Source organism: Cygnus olor, chromosome 11 (assembly GCF_009769625.2).
Source record: "Cygnus olor isolate bCygOlo1 chromosome 11, bCygOlo1.pri.v2, whole genome shotgun sequence".
NCBI classification, from domain to species: Eukaryota; Metazoa; Chordata; class Aves; order Anseriformes; family Anatidae; genus Cygnus; species Cygnus olor.
The window spans coordinates 17,733,007-17,746,088 of NC_049179.1; the positions used below are offsets into that span (position 1 = coordinate 17,733,007).

At 41.0% G+C, this 13,082-nt stretch overlaps 1 long non-coding RNA gene across 8 annotated transcripts in view; it reads right to left on the reverse strand.

Annotated features, from left to right (window-relative positions):
* Window positions 1-13,082, reverse strand: part of LOC121075898 — a 210,795-nt gene that overhangs the window by 173,463 nt on the left and 24,250 nt on the right. The gene's annotated exons all lie outside the window — the stretch shown is intronic.

A 13,082-nucleotide genomic window follows, 5' to 3' on the forward strand; every position in this document is an offset into this window, starting at 1 on the left:
TTCAAGAGTGGTGCAACTAGGCTGTTAAGAACAATCACAATTAGAAGGCAGAGAAACACCCAGGACTTAGGTAGACATGAATGTCCAGACGCCAAAATTTAACTCAAGGTCATCTAAGTACAGAGTACAAACACAGTAACAGCTATGCTGGTTTGTGCAGCTTTGAATGACAGCTGAATCCCTGAAATTTCAGGAGCTCAGACCAGACCCAAAGTTCCCTACACACTCCATAACTTCCCCATGGTGGGGCTTTCCTCTTACTCCTGCTGGCCTTTCCAGCCCATCAATCATCTCGCAAGGGTAAGGCTGAGCTGAAGACACAGAGAGAAGTCCCCACCAATGCCACCCTCCCCATGCAGCCCTCCAACATCTCACACCTCCTTCAGTTCCTTCTTGGCTTATTTGCTGCCTGGTTTTGCACTGGCTGTGCCCACCCTACGCCAGCAAGACATCACCCAGGTGGTCCATACTGCCCAAGGCAGCACAGGAGCACTAGGGGCACAAAAAAAGCCGTGGTGTGGCTTTGGAGCCGATGACTGCCAACTTGCATTGCTTTGGCAACTGAGTGAGCCAGCTGCTGCTGCAAGCAGCGCTCAGAGAGCCCCGCTCCAGCACCAGCTGCCAGACGTGGCACCGTTTCTATGTACTACTGCACTGTGCAGGCAGGTCTGGAACCCAGCTTGTTAAATCACAGCGTTGGGCCAAGCTGTTCCATGGCGTGGAGTAAACCATGCATATCCTTCTTGTTATTCTTTCTAAGCTCAGTCCTGTGCTTCTCTGCATACATTAAACTGGGTTGAGGGAAGAGAAAGATTAATGCAGTGTCTGCACTGGGTTTTTCTCATCTGTCTGTTTTTGCTGAGGGAAGGGGGAAGGCAGATGCTTAACCCCCAGCAGGAGCGCACCACTGATGTTAGCTCTGCAACCTCCTCTTCCTTGCCAATGTTCCTGTGATGATCCTCCAGGCAATCTGCACAGAGCAGACTCTGGCTCTCCTGCAGTCCCTTGCATCTGTGAGATCAGCTGCTTGGTGGCACCTCATCGCTGTGAATGGCTGGAGCTGCTTCATCTCGGCTCCTGCTGAGTTCTGAGGTCAGCAGAAGTTGTGAGCGTCTGCTACATGGGGAAGCAAAACGCTGCTCTGCAAGTAGCAAGGTTTCACAGCCTCTGCTCAGATGAGAATGCAGCTGGAGATGTAAGCCTGGAGCCCCTGCCTGTTACCAGAGGCAGGATTTTGCTTGCATGAAAGGCATGTACTCCGCCTTCCCACCTCCTGCTTAGCTCGGAACCACATTTCCCTCTATAAGTAGTGCTGATACCTGCAGCCTTTCACTACCGCTAATTATGCTTGTAGCTAGATCTGCACCGCTCAGATTTCTGCTCCATACTGCGCTGCCTCTACTGAGCCCTACTGAACATTAGCCTTGTTGTACAGGGTTGAGGAAAGAGCGTGGAAAGGCACTTAGACATCATGGATACAACTTCCAATGGGATAAACAAAGTGAGGACCAACATCAGCCTGCTGAATTTCAATCAGTGCACAGGCAAAAAAGAATCGGAATAAACTTGTGGACTCTAGAAAGATTTTCTTGGCTGCCAGAAAGCTCCTTAGAGCCTTTTATGGAGAGTTATTTCAGAAACAAGAGGCACATGATTTTTTTTCAAGAGGAGAACTGTGCTTGAAGATATTTCTTTGTATTTCTGAGGCACAGCATACCTGTCTTTTATCGATCTGCTGTACAACTGGAAGAGCCAACAGAGCCCCACAGAGTAAGCCCCCACCAGGACAGCACGATGCTCCATCAAACACTGGCCACCTATCCATTGTCATGCCCCCTGTATTCGTCACTACCCAGATCAATCCCATGCTGTTCAGCACATTTTAGGAACCCAGGCTAATAAATCATTTAAGTGCCTCTCACTTCACAGATGGTAAGTGCAGTTCAATGAAGGTAATTATAAAAAAAAATTACTTCTGGAGCAAAAAAATCAAAACATGGGAATATCTGTCTAATAGAAAAGGCTTGCAAAGAGATTTGGGAGTTCTAATAATTCTGAGGAGCAGGTTAAAGGTCTGCGAGTCTGACAGTAGGTTTTCTGTCTGATTGACTGAATCGATCCTGTCCTCGTGTAACAGCTCTGGGCCCCTGTATCCAGGATATTTCAGGTCCTGAAAACACTGCTGAAGAAAAAACTGTAACAAGCCTTGTTCTCTCACTACAATGTTGTGTTTTTTTTTCTTTTTGCAAACACAATATCCATCACTAAGAAGATGAGGTGATGGAAAGGTGAGGATCCTGTAGGGAGCAGGGAAAATACTAAAGCAGGACCAAACTCTGGTAACAGTGGCACAAAGTGGTAACAAAGCAGACTCCCAAATTTCCATTTGATCTTTGTTCTTGGATTTCAACATGACATGCTGCCACTGTGTCATTTCAAGCTATCACTTACAATGCTCTTTCCAGCATGCCAGAAGAAAACTCCTCAGTCTCTAGCTGATGCACGCAAAGGGAAGAGACCCTTCTCAGCCAGCACCCTGCAAGGCACAGTTCCACCTGGTAAAGCCACTTTCTCCAGCTTGGCCACACCAAGTGAAGTCTCCATTGTCCAGGCATCAAGGGCACAGCTAAAACCATCTCAGCCATGCACAGCCAAGCATAGACAGGAGCAAGTCCAGTGAAGGGCCCCAAAGATGATTAATGAACTGGAGCATCTGTCATACAAGGAGAGGCTGGGAGAGCTGTTTTGTTTGTTCAGCCTGGAGGAGGGAAATCTCGGGGGGAATCTTACCCATGAGTAGAAATATCTGACAGGGGGAGTAGAGAAGATAAAGCCAAACTCTTCTCAGGACAAGAGGCAACAGGCACAAATAGAAATACAAGAAATTTCATTTTACCATAAACATTTAAATGCCTTTCTGCATAGATTTTTTTCTGGATAGCAGTTTCAAAAAATTGTTTCTGACTACATCATTGCTTTGAAAACCTTTGATTACACCCATCTTTTTCAGAGTCACTACTCTTAGAGCTGAAGACCTCAGGTGCAGCTTGTTAGCAGTAGCTGAACGAGCCCTTTTATTTGCATACAGCTACCACAGATAGCTGGCTGCTGGAGTAGGTAGCCTTAACCAAAGCAGCACCTCCCTTCAGATGGCAATCTCCCTTCAAATCTGGGGTTGTTACAGAATGAGTGCACCCAGTACTACTGAGATATAGAACTAAATATTAACTTGTTGGATTTATTTATATGTAGCATGGCAAAAACTGATTCAGAAATGGACAAAATCTCTCTAGTGTTCAAAGCAAAGCCAACAAAAAAAAGTCAGTCATCTGATTACCATTTTCTTTCTCTCTTTTCACCTCAGTGACAAATTCATGTCCTTCAAGCAATTTGCAAAGCTAGCCTTCTTACTCCACCTATATTTGTATTGTGATATAACTCAATTTTAACAAAGACATTAATTAAAAAAAAATTAACATAAGGCTGTCACATAAAGCCTTCAGAGTCTCTGGTGTTTACCTCATCCTCTTACTACCTAGCAAGTTCTGATATTTGTCTTGACCCAAAGACACTATGTCCCAAGGGTAAAGTATTGTTTATAAAGCTCTAGGTAAATAACAGTGGCTCCTCCTTATGGTTTTCAGGACAAAGAACACTTTTTTGATTGCAATTACAGTTTGAGGAGCATGATATTTAGTGATACATTCTACGTAACCTTAAATTGTTATGTAAAGGACAAATATAAAATATGATTCCAAGAACTCTTAGGAAATTAGAGATATGAACATAACTATTTGTTGAATAAATGCCTTTCTTGGACCTTGGAATTTCAGCTGTATCTCAATAACAGCCAATCACAAAATCCTTTTTATTATGAAGAGTCCTAATAGCTATATAAAATACGCAATGCTACAAAACAAGTGAGTTAAGATGAGGATAGTTTGGGTGAAATTTGTCACTCTGCTGAAGGCAGGAAAACCTAGCTATATCCCTAAGACCTTGGAAGTCCTATTTTTGACACCCTCTTATAGACTGAAGAGATTTTACCTAAGATTCATCCCAGGCATTTGTGTATATGCATACAGACTGAATCAATAAAGTTTTGAGAGCTATCTGATTTAGCATAAGTTTTGTCATTTCCTAAGTGCCTGAAGCCTTCCTGTTTAGTTTCACTAAAGTCATCAACTAAACTAGTGTATAAACTAGGTAGCCCTGAACTCTTACTCCCTCTCCCACTTTGACAACAGCTTCAATTTAATTAGCACCTTATCATGCTGAGACATCTCAAGGCACTTTATGAAAGATGTAGTCATATTGTCTGCTGTGCCAAGGTAACAAATGAAATCAAGAAAGAAAAAAACAAGAAAAGCCTCAATTTAGATTTATAGAACAAAAGAGTGGCAAAGGACAAAATGGGCTGGATTCTCAGCAGGCAGACACCAGTGACTGGCTTCTCTTCTCCATCTGCTGACGCTCTAGTCCACTAACTTCAACAGAAGTATCTCCTCTTACCTAAGTAATGTTTCATATTCATATTTCCACACATTAGAAATTCAAACAAATAACTAAGGAAGATAATCTGGAAACAAAGTTTTGATATTGCTGATTGGTAACCCTTTACCCCCTTTAAAATCAGCTCCAGAACACTGTATCTATAGAACTAAAAAAAAAAAAAATCATAAAAATAATTTATTGCTCTCATTGTTTCTATTTAATATCTTGCCTGTGGGTCAAGAAGCAATGTATCTCACATCTCACGGTTAGAAGTACACAGATGCCCAGCATTATGTGGTGCAGCATTATGATGTGTGAGGCTGATACTGGAAATGACACCCTTCAAATGAGAAATTAACACTCATCCAATCTGCGTTTCTCCTAATCATCCAGATGGATACTTAAGATAGCACGACACCCTTCACAAAGCATGGGGGCCAACTCCAGTGTCTTGACCAGTATTTCCTACTCAAAACAGCAGGGCTTTATGTCCTAGACAGTGAATAGTTATAAAATGGACTCTGGTTTCCTCTAAAGCATTATTAACGTTATTAATCTGGATCATGGGACACATCCAGATGTTCCTACTCAGATTCTGCTCAAGTGAAACTCCCAGTAAAAGCCGAGGATTTCCTTTTGCCTTTATCTGATTCATTATCTTACTAAAAGCCCCATTTCTGGAGGCTGTCACAGCCAGAACATGTCCAAGTACTACCTTCAACAGGAAGGTAGCTGAAACAGAAAGAAGACCACAAGATATTATGACAAAGATTTAAGTTCAGGAGTCCACTCAAGCTTGTCAGTTGGGCCAAAGATTTATTAGAAACCCTGGTAAGGAAATAAATAGATACTTTTTAAAATCACTTTGTAAATTCCTTCTCTCATAAAACTCTTCATTAGGCATTGACCTCACTGCATTATGTTATACACTGCATCCAGCTGCATTAATAACGTGATGTCTAATGTATTAAATTTATGTCAAAAGTAAGTAGTAACTGAAAAAAAATCTTTTTCTAAGGGGTAAATGCAGTTTTGATGACATCAAGCACAGCTGTGTAAGAAGATCATGTGTGCTCTGGCTTGATTAAAAAAAAAGAAAATTAAGAGCTCAGGCATCTTCCTGATGTGCAACAATGAACCAACCAAATTAGACGTGAAAAAAACAACACACACAAATACTACAACAACAACAACATAAACCACCGCAGTGACCAAAAGGAGGAAAGATTAGAAAATGAAAACCAAAGTCCAATCTGACCCTCTTTGAGACTGAGCACGCTCTACAGCCAAAGACTGAAAGGCAACCGGGAAGTAAGAGTTAAAAAGCAATGAATAAGAATCGCTCTGCTTTTAATAAACTAAATATGAATAAAATGAAACAATGCCATAGAACAAGAATGTGTAGTAAGGACAGAACAAGTTATATTTTCACCAGATCTTCACTGATAGGATTGGAAGAAGTGTGTTTTTAAACCCAGATTTCCCCACTCTTCAAAGCTTTTGATAATATGTAAAAGCTCACAGTTCGTTGCTGTAGAAAAAAATATCTTTTAATATAATTTCATGTTATTCCTTTTTCTTCCTTTTAGTTTCTGTGATGCCCCTAAACAGAAAGAGTATTTTAGTTCAGAAAGATCTACTGGCCTGTCAACTTTCAAAATATCCATCAAGCCATTTTTGTAACACATTAGGGCAAGGAAAGGGGAAAACAAATTTGAAGGACTTGTCAAAGCTTATAGTAATTTATGAAGTGAATGGAAAGTGCCTTTGACAGTAAGAAACTACTTGCCGTGAAACTATTTTGCCGTGAAACAAATACTATAAACTGAACTGCGATGCCAAACTTCTTCCCACTCTCCTAGCAGGGGGCTGTGCAATGCATTGCCATCTCTTGCACCTAATTTATGCCACTTGTCAGAGAAGATTGCTAGGATCCCAACTGTAGAAAGCTTGTCAGCGTTAATCAGGGGGACGGTCTCAAGGAAAGGTAAGAGGTGTCTTCACTTTCATCCTCTACTGAAGACACACCATGTCCTACCTTATCTAAGCATCATTTGGGTTCCAATAGCACCCAGAGGTACCAACAGAGCCCCTGCTATGTTTGGCACCATGCCGACATGTAATGAAAGATATGGGAGTTATAAAACCTTGCGAAATTATGCTCCAGCCACACAAGATGACAGAGGAAGTGTTTCTGTCACACGTTTTGAAGGACAAAAGCTGAAAGTACTCAAAATTTCTGGCAAAACGTGCAGTTGAGGCCGAGCCACTCAAGTGCCTTCATTACAATTTGACATAAGTAGGACTAAAACACCACACATGGCAACAAATATGAGCAGGGTTAATAAGGATTACAGAAATAGATAAAGCAAAAGTAGGACTGGCTACACGATTCCATGTTGTCTGGAAAAGGAAGAGCTCCTTGTGGAGATTTGGGTTTTAATAAACGAAATTGCCTTATTGCTATTACTATTACTACAGAAATAGGGTGCACCAATATTGTCACGGAGTGGCCTAATCCTCCCCAGCCATTTTGGGTCTGAAATGAATATACGGTACAGACGTTCCAGTGAGGATTGCTGGGCAAGTCAGTGAAATGATGCAGTGGAAACACAAGGTTGTGATACAAGGTGAAGGTACTTCGGAAGACATACACATATCCAAGCCAACACGCAGGGAACAACTGAGGAACTTAGAGTGAGGCTGGTGAGATAATTGAGAGGGGCGAGCTCCGAAGAAGAAGGCACTCCTGTGAGTAGGTACAACTCCTATTAGAACTCAGTACAAGCATTATCTAGCTAGCACTGAAAAGAATTGAGAAGAATCAAGATTAGGTGGCTCACAGAGCAGCCTACATCACCAGTTAGTGGATTGTTTCCCAACTGAGACAGGAAAAATAAGCCAGATTTGAGGAAAAAGTCAGATTGCTTTTGTAAGCCCAGTGGCACATGGCTGATTAGAATTGCAGGCAGCATTCTCAGTCATCGTTTGTTGATGTTTTGTCTGTAAATCTGAAAACTGTAGTAACATTTCATACACCCAAGGAAAATTCAGTAGAGAAAAGTAGAGAAAAAATAGTCTGAGTAGCCCATTTACAGTGACCTCCATTCCTGAATCCCTTTATTCCTTATTGCTCTCATTTAATCAGTGAAGGTTATTAACGGAAACAACCCTATGTTTTACTGGCCCTTAATGCCAGAGTTGATTCTTAAAATTATTGAAGAGATGCTACTATGCAAGTCATCTTATTCAGCTCAGTAACAGTGAGACTAATTTCCAGGGTTAGTTGTAGAGCTAAAGAATCGTCTTTGCCATGAAAACTTTGTTTTCAAATCAGTTTTAAATAGTGAACATTACCTTAGGCGATGTCTTTATTTTCAGGCTTCAGCTCTTTCTTTATTTGTTTAATTGTTCCAAAATTCAATGTTTAAAATTAGTTTGATTGGGTTTGGATGACTTTTTGTATTTATCAGCCCAAGGTCAGAGTTTGGATGAGTGCCTTATTAGCTTCAGGGTTTTAACAAGTAGCATAGGGGCTGGGGGGTTCCATTAGTACCAGACAAGCCAGAGTCTTTTAACATTTAGGATGTTCTTTGGGACCCAATTGTGTTTTTGTTGCTATGGAATGAAGTCTCCCATAGGAGGGAAAAACAAAAACAAACAAACAAACCCACCAGGGCATTGAGTCCACATTCTGGGGATGTACTGGCAGCAGACCTACATTGTGCCAGTTGTAGGCTTCTGCATTTTTACATTTTTTTATATGCAAAGTGATGGAACCAAGATAAATGGTTGCAGATGGTTGAAGCTACACTTCAGAAAACAAATCAAGTTTACCTAGTGCTTTGCATATCTACGCCACAGATGTTTGCTTGGTTAGCAGGTCCTGCTGAAACAATTCAGAAAGGATTGCCTGTAAAAGCTGGCTTGGAGATGCAACCTGCTAAGATCATTAGTATATTCCCTTTTAAAAACATCATCAGTCCCTGCTCATTTTCAAGGACTTGTGATCTTGATGTAATTGGAGCTTTTGCCTTCATCTTCCTTTCAGTTGCTTCTGTTTTTTAAAACACAGATGAAGAATAACCTAGCAAGAGAGGGGGCAGCTCACTCTCACAACATATTACGCTCCTGAGAATACAAATGCTGAAATGCAGATATTAGAGAGGACTATCATATGTCCTTAGAATTATAAGGCACAAGCAGAAGATCCAGATTCTAATCCCACTTTTCCCCAGTGAGGACCGTTCATGTCAAAAAGGATATATTAGATTTGGAAAAGATTCAGGGAGACATTATGGAAAACTTCCGTGTAAGGGAGGCTCAGACGGACTCCTTAGGGCTCCAGCTTGGAAAAGAAATTACTTGGAACTTATTTTAGGGGTACCTCAAATCACGAGTGAGAGGTTGGACAGAAATGGACAGTTCACCATCCCTTCCAAAATAAGAATTAGAAGCCATTAAAGACTGTGAGAGCTATTTTCAAATAAGCAAAAGGAGGTTGTTCTTCACATAAGAGAAAACAGATGTGGAACTCTGCCAAAGGTATTGTGAATGCAAAGAATTTACGTGACTTCAAAGGGAGGCTGGGCCAGGATTGGGAAGAAAGATCCAAGTTCAGACATTCTGATTTCATCCACCTCTTTCCGTGACTCTTCAGATCTACAGCCTGCCACTTCATTCTTCCCAGTAAGAAGCATATCATCTGAATCCAAGTAGCTTTCCTCGTTCTCACTTTTAAGTGGTACCTCTGTCTCCTGACTACCCAAAATCCCAGAGCCTGTGGTTATCAAGGAGAGGGATCAGATAAAGTTTATTTTTTTTCAACTTTGACCTATATAGCAACCTCCATAAGTATAACATAGGAAGAAGTCACATGCTGATATAATAATTAAGGATTCCAAAACGGATTTCAGCAACTATCAGTAGATTACCAGTATTAAAGCACAAGAAGGAGGCTTCAGCAAAAAAAAAAAAAAATTACCTGAGAGAAGAGCTAATTGTTCTCTGAAACCATAAACTCATTGAAAGGAAATTAGAAACAAGTCCTACAGAAATGTTACTTGACAGAAATGCATTGGGGTAGCATGTTTATGTAGCAACACACAGATACTAGAGAGAAGGAATTCTAAAGTCTAATAATTGTCTCTTCCTAATGAAAGACTTTTCTTTTTTTTCTTTTTTTTTTTTTTTTTTACTAGCTAGAAGGTAATTCAGTTAACAAAGCAAATAGGTAGAATTCTCTGATAAACTTAAGTATTCTCCCTGTAGGTCCAGAAGGCAGAAACTATCTGTCTTGTAGGTCTGTACATATGCATACTCAAAGAAGACCCAGGGTATTTTCATGTACAAGAGTTCATGACCAAAATGGTTCACAGTACTGCTCACCACTGGGAGACTCAGGGCAGGTTATTCAAGACTTTCTATGATAAGCTTAATAACAAGGAGCATACTGAGCTTGGGCAAAACAGTGTCTAGGTTGTGGCAGGATAACTTCCAGTCTACCACAACAGTTTCACGAACTTTGGAAAAGTGGAACTAGATGCAGAAAGGTACTGAGTAACTCAAAATTGTCGACCGTTTCCAGCACAGTATAGATTTTCAAGAGAAAAGAAAGGGGAATATTTAGTATAGATCATGGAGGGGAAGAAAGAAAAATTCTATCACTAAAAAAACACCAGTAAGTTTTGGGCAAGTACACCACATTTCCCCCACTTCATGCTCTGGGGGACATGAAGCTTGTTAACCTGGTTCCTACAGCAATCCACACCTCAAGTTTCAGAACAATGTTAATTACTCCTAACATATGCTGTGCAACACAATACATCAAATGTATTAAGAAAAGAGACATGACCAAGAAGCAAAGGCAGAACATGAGCGAGAGAGATTCCCGTATGCATCTTTCTCCAAAAATCAGCAATCTCATTAAATGGTTCAGGCCTTGATATTCACCCACAACATTTGCTTCTGTAACCTCCTATGACAGCAAGTTCCTGTGCTGAGTGAGAAAGCATTTCTTTTTTCTACCCCATATTCATTGCCATTGATTTCATTGATTGACCCCCTTTAAATCAGTGTAAAAATATAAAGGGCATCTGATAGGGTTCCGGAGTGACATAACTTGACATAATATAGCCTCACGTGACAAGCTGAAGTCTGAAGGAGAAGATATTCCAATTCCAGCCGGATATCAAGGGTGAACTGAGACAATCTGAGGTCCTCCGCTCACACCTCTGTGATGGAGCACCACCCTGTCAACCCATCTCCCTCCTTTGTCCTTCAGTACCAGTAGCTTTCAGGTGTGAGATGAATGAAGCTATTTACCACTTTAATATTCACCTTGAATGAGAAGGTCTTTGAGGGCACACACTCCTGCTGAAAACCTGTGGTGGGGAAGTTACAACAGTCCAAAGTTTATACCCAACTTTGCACCTGTAGCATTCACGGTGCCCACACAAAGGCACTGGAGTAAACATTTACATTGCTGTCAGAGTGGAGGTACAAGGACAGCTGGTTTTTGAGCACAAGCACACGATGCTCAATGAATTTTCACAACTCCTCCAGCAAATGGAGCACATGCCTCTCCCTCTGAGTTACAGCTGCTGACAGAAGCTGATGTTTTCACAGGTTGCTTGACCTGGAACGAGGTCAAGATTTGAAAGCCTTCCAGGAAATAAGATCCCATCTTGCACTCATAACGCTTTATGCTTTTCTTAAATATCATCATCCAGCAGCATGTCATACATACAGCTCAACAGAGCTTGTGATTGCATGTGCAAAGGTGACTTCATTATTTGACACAAAGTACTCAGCAATGCAGATGCTGAGAAGCACACTGCTGTGCTAGGCCACTGGGAGAACTTCCCACAAAGCCTGATGCTCTTTCTTCACTAAAACTCCTAATTCTTCTCAGAGAATCCTCTTCATAATTAAATGAATATTTCAGTCCTTCAAACAGATGTGGAGGGGACAGCTAAAATCAAAAACAATGTGGACATGAACTCCACTTCATGAATGTAGGTTTCTTACTTGGAAGAGCGTATTCATGACATAGCCAGTGGAAAGAGAGGAGCTTCTCCAAAGAGGGCCTCAGTGACCTACGTTGTGGAGGAGTTCAGCTTTCTCCACTGATGATATAGAGAGGAGTGAGGAACTGTTTATAGTAACAATCAGTCTTTGTTTACAAAGGTGATATTCTGTAGAGAAAAGAAACAAGCAGTGTGCGTAACATAGGTTTACAGATTGCAAGGGATTAGCATTGGCTGCATGCACTCCCACGTCACAGTATGACAATGTACGACAGGTTTTTCACCTTGACACAAGTTTACAGGAAAATTTGCAAGTTCTCTGGCTGTCAGACAAAAGTTTACACCTTCCACACAACTTACAACTTATGTTTAAGCCTGGAGTCATGAAAGAAATAAATAGAAAGCAAGTTCAAGAACATACCAAGTTAGTTTCTTTTGTGTCATATGTATAGATTTGCCAAGAAACTATGTTGACAACGTTCCTAGAAGATCCTCATATGAAAACTTTGAAAGAAGAAAAAGACACAGCTAGACAATCCTACTAATGCAGAAGATAAACTAGATACTTCAATACTTCTGAAAGCAAAGGCTCCATATAGCAGGATGAAACCCATTATGTTAAATCCCTTTCAGTCTCCAGGTAACCAGGAGAGTAAAGGGACCATTTCATTCCACACGTCTTATCCTTCCTTCCTTACCACATACAAAGTAAATGCTGGTAGTCTGCCCTCCTTATAGTTTCTGGTCCCAGAATTAAACCAGACATAACTCCACAATTTTAGCACTCTAACAACAAAAGAGAACCTGAACCTCTTGCCTACTCATTTGTAACACACAAGAATGAAACTAGGTACTCAAATCCCAACTTGTCCCTCATCCTCATTCTTTTACATCCATATAAAAAACTTCTCTATCACCCAAGCATTCGTACTGCTACTTCCCGAAGTGTGTGAAGAGGAAATGAACACAAGGTGTTACATTTGCCCTGCAGGTGCCCAGCTGAGCTGGAATCTGTTACTGTACATCTGCCCATTTTTTTGCTGTACGTGACACATAAGGCATAAGGTTACAAGATTAAAGACCATGTAATCTTTTTCTATGGCAGAAGATGTTGGTTGGGAACACAGGGACCAAAAGGTATCAGGCCGTTAGGAACTTCTGCAGGCAAGCACAGACAACTCTGTCAGAACTAGGAAGCAAAACAACTTTGTATTTGGAAATTCAAAGTGGGATTCATTATGTCCCAACAGCATTTCTCTTTTCTTTTCCTGTAGCTCACTAAAGGGTCTCTGTTTTTCTCTTGCTTTTAAGGTTCTGGTACTGGTAGGTTCCTCAAAAAAAAAAATGCAATTTTTCTTTCTCCATTAAGAAAAATGTTTACATGATGGCTGTTCTTTGCATATAGTGAAAAACCCTGCTTTGGAATAAGTCAGCCTCACTGTTTTTCATGAAGGCACACAGATGAATGCAGCTGGGCCTTTTAGGGGCATCCTTGAGCCTTGTTTCTATGACTCTCTTTGAACCTCGGACTTCTCTTCCAGCTGCATCACTGGAGCTCCA